We start from the raw sequence: 12682 nt of genomic DNA on the forward strand, positions 1-12682 counted from the left end.
GGTGTGCCCTACCTGCACCTACTTACACCTGAAGACAGTGCAAATATATGGTCCTTTTTCTGATAGCAGATTTCTCTTCAAATTAGGGATTTTCTTAGTCTGTTCTACCAACTAAAACCTTAGGATGGGAGAACATGTATTAGCCAATGGCCAAGTTTCAGCAAATACAACTTCATAATAACAAAGCTTAAAGATGGGAATCTGAGCAGTACAGTAGGGATCAGAAAGGGGTTATCATCCATTACAGTCAGTTTCTTCTGTTTAAAACTAGGCCCAGGGAAATTGATGAACTTCAACATATGTTTTTTATCATATGTTTATTATGTTTTGGGTCATCCATTTGAACTACGGATGTGACTGAGCATCTTGGTCCTTTCTACCTCCAATAGAAAGGTAAGTGGGAAAAAAGATCTCCTTACCCCAAATTTCCAAGTAGTCTAAGCTACCTCTATCAGTGAGTTAGCAGCTTTTGTTCCATTCAATGCAGAAAGCAGAATTTCAGCAACCACAGTTGAAGAAGATAAATGGGTTATGAAAGAGGAGGGAGACTGTCTATGACAGGATATTTCTAGAACAAAGATTTAATGTGACCTATAAGCTCCATGGGCCCATAGGACAAAGGTATTAAATAAAAGGGGTTGGGATAGGTCAGACACCTATTGTCCAGCAAAATTAATTTCTGTGGGGGCTTGTAGTTCACTAACTGAATCCGTGAAACAGCTGTATTTAGTATGTATGCTACTTCCTCAGGTCTCTAAAATTGACAATGGTCTCTAGGTCAAGTTCTAACGGAAGTGATATTTCTGACCTAGCTCTATAAATAGACCACTGGAAAAAACCATCAGCTGCAATGGCCCAGGGACTACACGCTATCTATTAAGTAAGTAACCACAATATCTGTGCTACCATTTTAGATGGGAAAGAAGTATCTTGTGTTATTTATAATCTTCTGAGCTTTGAGATTCTCAAAATACTTTAAAGCTATTAGTCTTTCAGATTTACAAATAAAGGATCTGAGGCATAAAACCACATAACAACTGCTTTACTCAATATCATCTGCCTACTGAGAAAGGCAGTTGGCCTGTTAAAAATAAGGTTGCTTCATTTTAGTAAAGCAGAAAATTTCATTTCCAATGTCCTGGTTGGGGTGAAAGCAACAAATCATTTCAGCTTTTGCTTGCATTACACAGCCAGGCTGATTCAAGTCTTGGTAAAGATCATTACTAGGGAAAGTGAGAAATGTGAAGTAGAAGACATTAAAGGTGGGGCAACCAGCACCTTTGGAATGAAAGATTTAGGTGTGGATTAATCCACCACAGCAGAAGGTGGAGCAGAAGCAGGGTAAGCTAATCACTAGGATAAAGGTTGGTATGCATCAGTACAAATCACTCAAAAAACTTCACTGGCTTTTATATGGGGGAGAAAATAAGCTTTCCAGAGTCTTGGAGTAGACATATAAGTTATCTTCCAGCCAGGACACTTTTGAAATTGAAATGGGAACATTTTAATAACTATATTGGGATAACAGAGGTGGATTGTGACTATTGTGGGCAAAGTAAGATGTATGGTAATCCTACAGGGATACCATGTTGTGACTTTCCAGCATCAAGATGAAGATGTTTACTCTATGGAGAAAAAGGTCAGTCTGGAAACCATCCCACTTGCCAACCAAATGATTCTGAAGGGGACACTGTGAAGGGCTTCTCTGCTGTGTTGGCAGTGACAATCATCTAAGTCCTCAAATATAGCTAGGAAAAACAATACCAGGCTTGAAAAGAACAGAAATAACATCTGAATATAAAGAAGCAATCTCCTCCTACTAGTTCAGCTCCCAGCATTCCCAAAGAGACCACATCCCTGAACCTCTTTTTTAATAGTTCAGCTTTCCCCTACTGCCTTCTATTTCAGGAGGAAAATCCTGAATGGTACCCTGTGACCAAGTCTCCTGACCCTCGGAAAAGAACTTTTTAATTAAAAATAGATGCACTTATTATGAAAAAACACTAAACCATCCTTAGGTAAATGCTATCAAAATAAAACAAAGGAAACAAAAACTGAACCATGTAAAGAAATTTGGGGCATTTTCTTTTTGAATTTCAAATTCATTCAAGATAAGCCAGGAAGACGCTTATGGGGAATGTGTTCTATTTGCTGTGAATTCTTCAAATTGCACCTATCAGCTGTTTTGATATGAACTTTGCTTTTCTGCTCCCATTATGGAGCAGCAGGAGGATACCAGAGCTGGACTCAGTAAGTCTTATACATTGGTCATCAGCTTACTTTTTGACCACCTGATATTTGTTTCAGGTGACACTATTGATGCAGAAAGAATACTGCTTATTCTCGTATCAGATTGGTTATAGCCTGGACTGCTGAGGGGGCGGGGAATCACCCTCAGATGCTCAGATGTGTGCACGCAGCCAACTGTCTTTAGACAGAGCTGGAAAGGGTAAAATAAAATAAAATAAAAAGCATATCCTATATAAGTTAAACTATAATGAAGTAATATTTGGTAGTTTTACAATATCTGAAGACCTGGTTTGAACAACCAGAAAGCCAGGTGACCACCCACTTGATTGAAAAGCAAGGGGAGACAGGAACACTCATGTGGTTTGTCTTTGAGAAATCTGCTCACAGAGAAAACCCAGGACTGGGAGCCAGTTTCTTCCAAGGGCTTTACCTGATACACACTTGGATCTGGGTAACCTTGCTAAGGAGCAAGAATAGAAGACAAAAAAGAAAGTTATCAATCAGGAATTATGTTCTTGAAAAAAATATTTCTGTAAAAACATCAGTGGCTTAAAAAACTATTAATGTAAAATGACATTTCAACTAAATACAGTGTCTAAACCTAGACTGCAACCTGGAAAAAGGACATCATTGGGACACCTGGCAAAGTCTGATATTACTGATAGATTATTGTATTATATTGATGCTAATTTCCTGGGTGAGATAATTGTTATTGTTATGTAAGGGAAGTTGTTCTTGGGAGATAATTCTGAAGTATCTGAGGATAGAGGATCAAGATATCTATAATTTACTCTCAAATGGTTCCAGTTCTGCAAAGATAAATTAATAGGATTATAAAGATAAATTGATGATAATAATATGCAAGAGAGATGTGGCAAAATGTTAACAGTCTAGGTAAAAGATATATAGGGAGTTCATTGTACTTATCTTGGAACTTTTCTGTAGGTTTGAACTCTTACTCCTCCAAACATGAGTGTGAAAATGTAGGTTGGCATACCCTGGGAGATGGCCTGAGTCACTGATACAAAATCAGGACACAGGGTTGGATTTCAATTCAAATGATGTGTGTTCTACTCATCAGAATTACCTGTTCATCTTTATAAGATGCTGAATCCTGAGACCTATCCCAAACGTAATGCATTAGCATGTCCAGAAGTTTTGCCCAGGAGCCTGCATTTTCAGAAAGCTCTCCCAGATGGTCCTTATATGCAGTGAAGTTTCAAAACAAACAAATAAACCCCACTGTGCAAAGCATTTGCTGTTTTACTTGCAACCCAGTCCCTCAGTCCCAACCCATCATGCACTCATGCATGTAGTGTCACGGATGCATTCACATTAGAAAATCTCCACCTAGTATGTGGCTCTGAATCCTTTTATATTGGAGAGATTCTGAAGAATGCCCTTTAGCCCAGTGTTTAAGACTTCTATCTGCTGACTTTATCCCCTACCCCACTTTCCAAGGGTTGTAGACAGGAGAGATGTAAGTGCTCTTTACAACAGTCATAATTCATCTGGTTGGAGCTATTGTCAAAGAAGCCACCCAAAACACTCATTCAGAAAGGCTTGGTGGAGGAGGGGCAGCTGACAGCCTGAGGCTTGAAACTGGCCAGGGCTGGTGCTGGGCCAGGCCCTCACTCTGAGATCCTCATTAAGGTCCCTCCTCAGACATGCTCCTTGACCTGCAGTTCTTTAAGACACCTAACATGTCTCAACTTTCAGAGATCCAGCCCCTCTTGACTGCAAGGTGAGACAGTAGTCACTCAGCAAGTCAGGAGAATCAAGGGGGACTGGAGACAGATGCTCTTGAGGTGCTTTGAAAGCTCCGAGGATTTAAGTGCAGCTGATGAAGTAAACTAAAGTGTTTCCTTCCTTTGATCTTAAGACACAGACACAATCATTCCCATTTCACAGACAGAGACCTGACCACTGAAACACACCTCGATGAGCTGGAGCCTGAGTTCAGGCCTTTCAGGCCTTTCTGCTGTCCCAGCTGCTTCCCTTCTGGCATCAAAGAACACATCACTGTGGAGAATGCTTTTAATTATCACCTTGTCCGACTGTGAGGATTTATTGTTATGCTTTCCTCCCACCCATCTCAGCTGCCCCTTTAGGAAATAGAAGGATTGTGATAGGAATCAGGACATACTTTTGAGTGGGAGGGAATGGAATGCTGGCATCATATGTGTCTACTACCCCTGAAGGCTCTGAGAAGGAAGGAGGAAGAAGAATGGCGAAGAGTTTGGTGGAGGCCACACTGTGTTCTTGACTCCCTGAGTTTTAGACAAGGTCCCAAAGGGTTTTCATTTTTCACATTGGCCAATTCACAATGACTGTCTAATTCCCTCAGTGTGGCCTGTGTTTCCTTAACATTTAGAACTGGGCTTCCCTAGTCAAGACTAGGAGAAGCTGCTGTAGTTCTTTTTTGGGATTGTACATACATAAGCACAATCCCATGCATGTTAAGATGTCCTCATGGCCAACATAACACAAGGTTCACAACAAACTGAGGTCACAGGAGAAAGGAAAACACCGTTTGTGATAGGCATTCACAGTGACCTCCAGATCCTAAGTTGCAAGGTTCCAGTAAGGTGCAGATTGCTAGGGTGTGTGGGCCTTAGCAATGGAGATGACCTTGCTTTAACGTTTTCAAGTACCCTTCACAGGAGTGTCCTAATCCCCATGGTACAGTCAAGTACATTCTTGCAGCTGCCTCATGGCATGAGAGGGAACCATGAACAAAATGTGCTGACACCAGCAGGGTTATTTTAACTGGTGGAACTGGTTTCAGTGGGCAGCAGTCAGGACACATCTGCAAAATATGAATTCTTAAGCAACACAATTTCCTTCTTCCTTGATGCTCACTGTCTATCCAGAAATGGGGTGGAACTATGAGTTTACCAGAAATGAGCAACATCAGCAAAGTGATGAAGACCACCAACTTATGTAAAATGCCCCACATCTCAGACATTAATTGACATAAGACATAACAGTAAAGACTTAGCAGATAACATTTTAGGGTAAAGAGTATGTTCCAGGCACTGGGCTAAACACCTCACTTACGTTATCTGTATGAGGGAGACACTTTTATCATACCAATTTTCTAGGGAAGTGATCTGCCCAAGGCCACTTGGCAAGTGGCAGAGCCAGAGCCAGGATTTGAACCTCACAGTCTGACTAGTTGTTATGTCTTCTTTCAATGTTTTTCTCAGCCATTTAGAAAGTATTATAAGAGTGACCATTTGTTTCCCTCTCTGGGAGGGAAAAGTTATAGAGGCCCCTCCCCCATCTATTTTCTAGGTAACCCACTTGTTTTCCTCATTAAATTGCAATATGTGATTTCTTATGCAGAGTCATCTCTGCCTTTCTATAAAAGAATATTTTAATAACATTCTCTCCCTATTGTTGGGAAATTCTTAGTCATATGATAGGTTTCAAGAAATTGATACCAAAGAAAAATAAATCTGCAGATTTTCTCCAGCTAAAAAAATGTAAAATAATTCAAGTTGCCAAAATCATGACTGGCTTTCTTTCTATGATTATATTCTACACATCTGGTTTACCTTCTTTGCCAGAAGTGCATGATTACATATCTTTTTATATCTTATGACATTTCTATATTTTATGACATTTCTAAGTAAAATTTCTAAGTTTATGATCATTTCAATTCCATTGATAATTACAAGATTTATTTTATCAGTATTAACTCTACAATGAAAAACTAAAGCAACAGAAGGTAAACATGATAGTTAAAGCCAATTAGTCCATTTTTGTCCATCTCTATTGTGCCTGTGTGATAGGAAAAGAGATAATAATCATAGCTAATGTTTATAAGCATTTACTGTGTGCCAGAAACTATTCTAAGTGCTTTACGTAATAAAAGCCTCTTAGTTTTCTCAACAACAATATGAAGTAGATACTATTATTGCTTCCATTTTATAGATGACAAAACCTTACCCCCATGTGTATAGCTAGCAAGTGTTAGAGCCAAGATTCAAACCCCTGAAGTCTGGCCCCAGGGCCTGTGTACATGCCGTTCCTGTGATACTGTAGGCAGCTGGGACTGGGACCCTTGCCCTGCGTACATCCTATGTTAATGGTTAAGTTATATCCTAGCAGTGAACTAACATACTTGACCAAGGATGGCCCATAAAGTTTTCATGACATTACCATATACTCACCATAATTATGAAACAAATAGTGAAAACGGACAAAAAAATTATGTGTTAAAAATTATTTGAAATGAAAGATTCTATCATCAGTTTCTTAGGAAAGCTATATGCCTAATGTTACATACTTAGTCACTGGTCTGTACTGAGATAAACACCCTTGAGTCAGGACTTCTTCACTTAAGAGTGCTGGTGGACTCCTCACCTGAATCTGAGCACCTCTGTAATCTGATAAAACAATTTTGCTCAAGCTAAAGGCTTTGCAATAGATCTAACTCTAAATTAAAAATAGCTCAACAACAACAATGTAGCAGCAGTAACACCATAATAATAAAATAAATGGCAGAAAGACCTTCAGGGGTAAAACTTTCCTTAACATGATCAAGGGAAGACAGGGTTGGGGGAGGGGGTGTCCTTCTTTAAAGAGGCAAATGCTGGCCAGCAGGAACCTAAACTCATTATTATTCTGCATTTTATTTTTTCATGACTAGAAAGTTTTTCTATCCTCCCCCTTCCCATCCTTCTCAAAGAATACCCCCAAGATAATCACAAACTTTAAAAGTAGCAAGGCCTCACTTCAAAAAAGATTTTTAAATAAAAACTCAAAACCCCATAGTTGTTGTGAAACTGCTTTGTGTGGGGAAGGGCAAGTTTTATCTTAGGAGAAGCTAATTTCATAGGATTGGGAAAGGAGAGAGATGAGAAGAGAAAGGGTAGGAGCAAAGAAGTGGAGGCGGGAGAGAAGGGGATAAAGAGGAAGAATCGCTGGCTTTAAAAAGCAACATTGTCCAGAGAGGTGAAAGGGAACAGATGGCCATGGCGAATGTAGCCCTCAAAGCCCTGAAGAAAGGGGCAATGCTGACAGATCTTGCTGTTTCCCATTGATGCCTGGATGTTCTGGGGTGGGGAGCCGAGGCCAGTGCAAGGGACAGACCTCTGTTCCCATTAGCTCTCTGGGGCACTGGTGCTGAGGCTGAGAAAAAGAGCAAGGATGGTGTGGGGGTGGGGCAGCAGCTATGACCACAGAATGAAAACTACAGACAGTGGGCAGGAATGGGGGGATGTGGGCTTCAACAGCCTTCTCTTCTCACCTGACTGGGGAAGGTCAGCCCAGTGCTGGGCTTTGTCTGGGCAGAGGTGAAGAAAAAGGACAGGAGCTTGGGGCAAAGTCTCCAAAGTGTCTGCATCCTCCCACTAGGGAAGGCATGTCTGGGTTCAGAGATTCCTTAAGAGAAGGAAATGAAGGATTCTAAGTGCTTTTAGAAGCTTGAGGAGTTCAAACTATAACAAACAAGAAATCTGGGTCTTTGAGAATGATCCAAGGATCCTGCCAAATCAATTTTATATTATTTCAAGGAGTCTCAGGCAGAAAAGTCATTTTCTGAGGAAAATGCAAACATGAGTTGGGGCAGACTCAGAGGTCAGTTAGTCCCTGAAAAGGTGCAGGTATCAAAGAGAGCTCACCTGGCACAGCAGAATGGTACTGCACACTGGGTATGGGAACAGAATCTCAGTGGGCATCTTGTATCTACACCACACTGGAGGACTGTCACTGGGGACTCACAGTCATTTTAGAGCAGAATTGGTACAGAAAGCCAGCTGGCCAGCTGGTGAACTTGTCCTCCTAGGAGGAGAAAGCCCGGCAGCCTCTACAGACAGGCCTGCAGAACTGGTGAAGACTGGAAATGGTTTGTGGAAGCAGTGATTACAAAGAGGCTCATAAACTTCAGGGGACAAAGACACAATCATTGTAATTTTCTTAATGCAACTTTGATCAGGAAAATTATCATTCTAAGTGCTCTCTTGACCTCTCTCTATGCCCTCTGGAGGGAATGATAAATTCAGTCCTGCTCCTGCCCAATAAGAGAGAGCCACATTCTTCCTGCTCCTTGCTCAGGCAGCCCAGAGTTGCATGAGCTTAAAACATTTTGCTGGGTCTAATTTTCCTCTCTTCTCCTCGGCCCTGAAAATGGCAGTGACCTGCCCAGAGGCTGAGGGTCTTGAGATGGTGGGGTATGGGTTTAAGGAACTGGATGACCCCTTATTAGAGCAACCATTTGGAAGCACTTCCACATATATCATGCCCCTGAGATATCTCTCATCTGACTCTCTGTGGGAGGAAGGAGAATTAAAAGAAGGATATGAATATATTTAGTGATGTGACAAGTTTGATTTACCTGGAGCCAGGCCTCCACTTTGACCTGAATGAGGACACCACAATGGCCATCAAGTTCCACATTTCGCACTGTACATATGTCTGAGTTACTGAAAAAATTCCCATGGTGCAGCATAGTAAAAAAGATCAGCTATGATAAAGACCTTGCTTTTTATTTCCCTGCTTCATCCAAATTGCTCCCCAGGCACTTTAGCTTTAGGAATTGCACTAATCAACCTTATAAGCAGTAGCCAGACTCTGCATAGAAATTACTTTGTATAGCTCCTCAGTGAAATTCCCCTGGGGGACAGAAGATGCCCAAGGCTTTAACAATGACCACATAACACAGCATCAGTTTGAGAATAGAAGACAAGCACACTTTGACATCCCAATTGAAACTCCAGGCTGAATCCAGTGACATAGAAGGATGTAATTACCTTTCCTAGTTTGATGATACACTAAAGAAATTGGAGAAGTGGAATACCTATTAGGTCCCCACTAATCCTCCTACTAAATTCAAAGCAGGGCTAGGCCCTGGAATTCATTTCTGAGTATTCTTATTCCCCACTATTGTTAAGCAGCCCAATTGATAAGTGCTTCAGCTATTAATGCTTTCTGCTGAGTTCACTCCCTCCTCTTTCCCAGCCCCTCAAAGCACTTTACAAATATCACCTCATTATTCTTTATAGCACTCAAGTGAGCCTGATAGATGGAAAGGTTCATTATCTTCTCCTTACCAATAGGGGAAACAGACAAAGGAAGAAATGACTTGTTGAAGCCAACAAAGCAGAGGCAGAACTGGAACTAAAATTCAGCCATTCTCCTGACTCTAAATGTGCACATGTCCTATGTCAGCTGGTAACATCCATCTGCCGATAGAGCAGGATTTTCTTACTGTGGGCTGTGTTGGAATCAGCAGGTCCACAGAAACAGGATACTGGGCTTGAGGGCAAAGGGCAGAAGCAGAGATGGAGACGCCACACTTAGAGATGGTCTTCACTAGGGCAGGCAGGTTTCTTCACCAGCATCTCAGTATCATTCTTAGAGAAGAAGGTATTTAGAGGATGCGTCCAACTCTTGTGAGTTTCAAAAGACAGCTTCTATTTCTCACCAGCCCCTTGTGACCCTCTGGGCCTTGTTCTTATAAGCCTGAAATAGCATCCTTGTCTCTTTATAGTGTGCTCCATGTCACCCACTGTCCACCCAAATAATACTGGGAATCAGATAGGTCAGTTTGACATGGCAAAGGGCACAGGAGGTCTTGGGGCATCAAGGCCAAGAGAGAGACAGAGATAGGCAGGGAGCAGGAAAATTGTAGACTGTAAGGGCTGTAAAAAGAAGAATTGGTACACAAGATTTTGAGCTATGCCTCACCAAAGGCCCTTCTTATATTCTCAGGAAGCTACAAAAGTCCTCCAAAGCATAAGAAGGTCCCAGAGAAATAGGGCTTACTTTGGTTTTTCAGAATACAGGGTACATTTCCCAACTCCCAAGCCTATGTGAACAATCTCCCAATGTACCCTGCAGTGGTGGTTTTCCACTTAAACAGAATTTCATTGCAATGAAACAACACTGATGTGCCTCTTAATGTTAATTAAAATCAGATTATGCAGGAGGTTTCATAGTTTATAATTTGTGTGGTTTGAGCCCCATATGCCTGAGCTTTTAGAAAACCTGCAATAGCCAGGTGCTGGTGGCTCACATCTGTAATCCTAACTACTCAGGAGGCAGAGATCAGGAGGATCGTGGTTCGAAGCCAGCCTGGACAAATAGTTTGCAAGACCCTATCTTGAAAATACCTAATGCAAAAAGGGCTGGTGGAGTGGCTCAAGGTTTAGGCCCTGAGTTCAATCCCTAGTACTGCAAAAAAAAAAAAAAAGAAAAAAGAAAAAGAAAACCTGCAATATCTCATCTCTCTGATCGCCTACACTTTCTTTTCTTAAATGATGCTTTATTACTCTTCATGTGCCACAAAGAGTATTAAAGAGGGAGGACAGTTAGTAAAATCAGTATTTATTTGTAGAGCAGTACCCACAACCAGAATAATGACCGTGGAAAGAGTTTTGGGTGATGGGCTGATTGTGTGACTGGAGATAAAGGACTGACTGTGCAGCTGCCAGAAGAAACACATTTTTGTAATAATTGATTTGTTTCTGTTGGCCTGGCCTTCTGTGGACACACTATGGGAACTGAGTCAAGTTTGCTTGCTTTTCTTTCAGAGATTATAGTCTTCTTTCTCTTCTCCTCTTTCCTGCCCCCCACCTCTTTCTCCTCCTCCTCTTTTTTTCTATATACAAGGTAAAAGGAGTAAAGAATATCTCCTGAAAATCAAAGTCTTCATAATAAAAAAAAGATATAACTTTATTTATTTCCAAGTCCAACCATAAAGGCAACTTGTTGCAAAGTTCTGTTCCATCTCCTCTCTCTGAGGACCTCAGTCTGAACTTATGGAACCTTCTTTCTGGGAAATTAAAGAATTTCCAGGATTAGCTCAAATCCTGAGGCTGCCAACTGTGACAATTTACAAAACTCTCTTAGGTAATGATTCAGACCCCATTTCTGCTCAAGGCCAAGAAGGTCCCCAGTGAGTTGGAAATATTGTCATTTCCTGGACCTAGGCTATAATGTGAGTTGACCCCATAAGAATTTTGGAAGGACAAGCCTCAACATCTCTGCATACTAAAGATTCAAAATCTGATATATCTGTGACAGCTGAAATGTAATTAAACTTGAAAAGCAGAGGTGAAGAGGTCATCAGAAACAAGTTTTAAAAAGAACACCGCAATAAAGAAGAGAGAGAAATAATAACAATTGATATTTAATTACTTAAATTAAATATCAGTTTAATTTAAGCCTCATAATTTTAATCACAATTTAAATCCAGCTAAAGGCCAAGTTTCCAATGTTGATTACATAAAATGCTTAATTCCTCTAACCATCACAATCCCAAATTGGGGACATTAATCAAGAGTCTTGGTTGGCCTGGAGAAGAGTAAGATCTTAGATCTTATAGGAATGTCAATAAGTGTAGTGGGGTCAGAAAGTCACCCTCATCACTTCTCAGACACTGTCTTCCCTATTGCTCCTAAATAGTAGGATAGTCGGGTAGCTGATGAAATGCCAAAGTAAGCTTCCAACCTGTCTCTGTGACTAATGCCTTCTTTGGCCTCCTTAAGCCTAAATTTCCCCATTTGAGAAATAAGAGAGTAGGACTAGGTCTTTAATATTCCACCTCTGAGATGCCTGGTAAATACTGCATTTCTACAAAGACTGGCTCTAGCACTTTTCCCAGGTACAGTGTATTCTCCCCCTTTTAAGTTCCACTCATGCTGGTCCCCAAAGGTCCCTAACAATCAGTGTTTGAGAAGTCTTAGGTCATGAATGCAAACTTTACAGGCCAAAAGGAATATTTGTTTCTCCCACCCCTGTAGGGCAGAGTTAATCTCAGAATTTTAGTGTTCTGGCTGACCTCATTCAGGAAAATCCACTGGCATTTGCCACTATCTATAATCCGAAATGGGGAAGGACGAAGACTCCAAATGTGAAGATTTTGCAAGAAAACCAAAAACTATTACAGGTTAAGTTCATAGTATGAACATATAGGAAGTAAAAAGGTAGCTTTTGAAACAAATGACCAGGATTTCAAAGCTTAGATTTTTTTCCACTACCCAAGATTTGCAATCTAGTTAATAACCTAGCTCAGCAACTATATCCATAACAATGTATTTCCACAATGTTAGTTGAGGAAATTTTAAGAACAGTCAGCAACTCCAAGGAACTTTTCATTCAAGTACTTCAAAATATTATATAAGTATTATTCCTTATGATCCCAAACAGATGTGCAGATGAGGCTATTCATCTGAAAAATAAGGAACATTTTACATACTTGTCTTAGGTTATAGAGTAAGCCAGAATTGAACAACAGATTCCAACAAGTCACTCTCAGAATTATTTGGTTCCTGATCTGTTACACATTAGCAGATAACCTGAGTTTAAAACAGTAGAGAGAAACTATAAAATTCATTGAGAAACAAGAGGCACAACTTGGTCTTGAGTATCAGATTTCCCTAGCAACTCAGTGGTCCATGTGCTTACTAACTTTATTTGGAAA

At 40.6% G+C, this 12682-nt stretch overlaps 1 protein-coding gene and 1 long non-coding RNA gene across 9 annotated transcripts in view; one reads left to right on the plus strand and one right to left on the minus strand.

The window, feature by feature from the left end:
* Rad51b (RAD51 paralog B) overlaps window positions 1–12682 on the minus strand; it is a 574154-nt gene that overhangs the window by 56177 nt on the left and 505295 nt on the right. The window lies entirely within an intron of this gene.
* LOC141421546 (uncharacterized) overlaps window positions 836–12682 on the plus strand; it is a 106377-nt gene continuing 94530 nt past the window's right edge. The window contains exon 1 of the long non-coding RNA XR_012446128.1: window positions 836–880. This is a non-coding gene — a long non-coding RNA (uncharacterized lncRNA). The remainder of the gene's footprint in view (window positions 881–12682) is intronic.

Source organism: Castor canadensis, chromosome 3, assembly GCF_047511655.1.
Source record: "Castor canadensis chromosome 3, mCasCan1.hap1v2, whole genome shotgun sequence".
Lineage (NCBI taxonomy): Eukaryota > Metazoa > Chordata > Mammalia > Rodentia > Castoridae > Castor > Castor canadensis.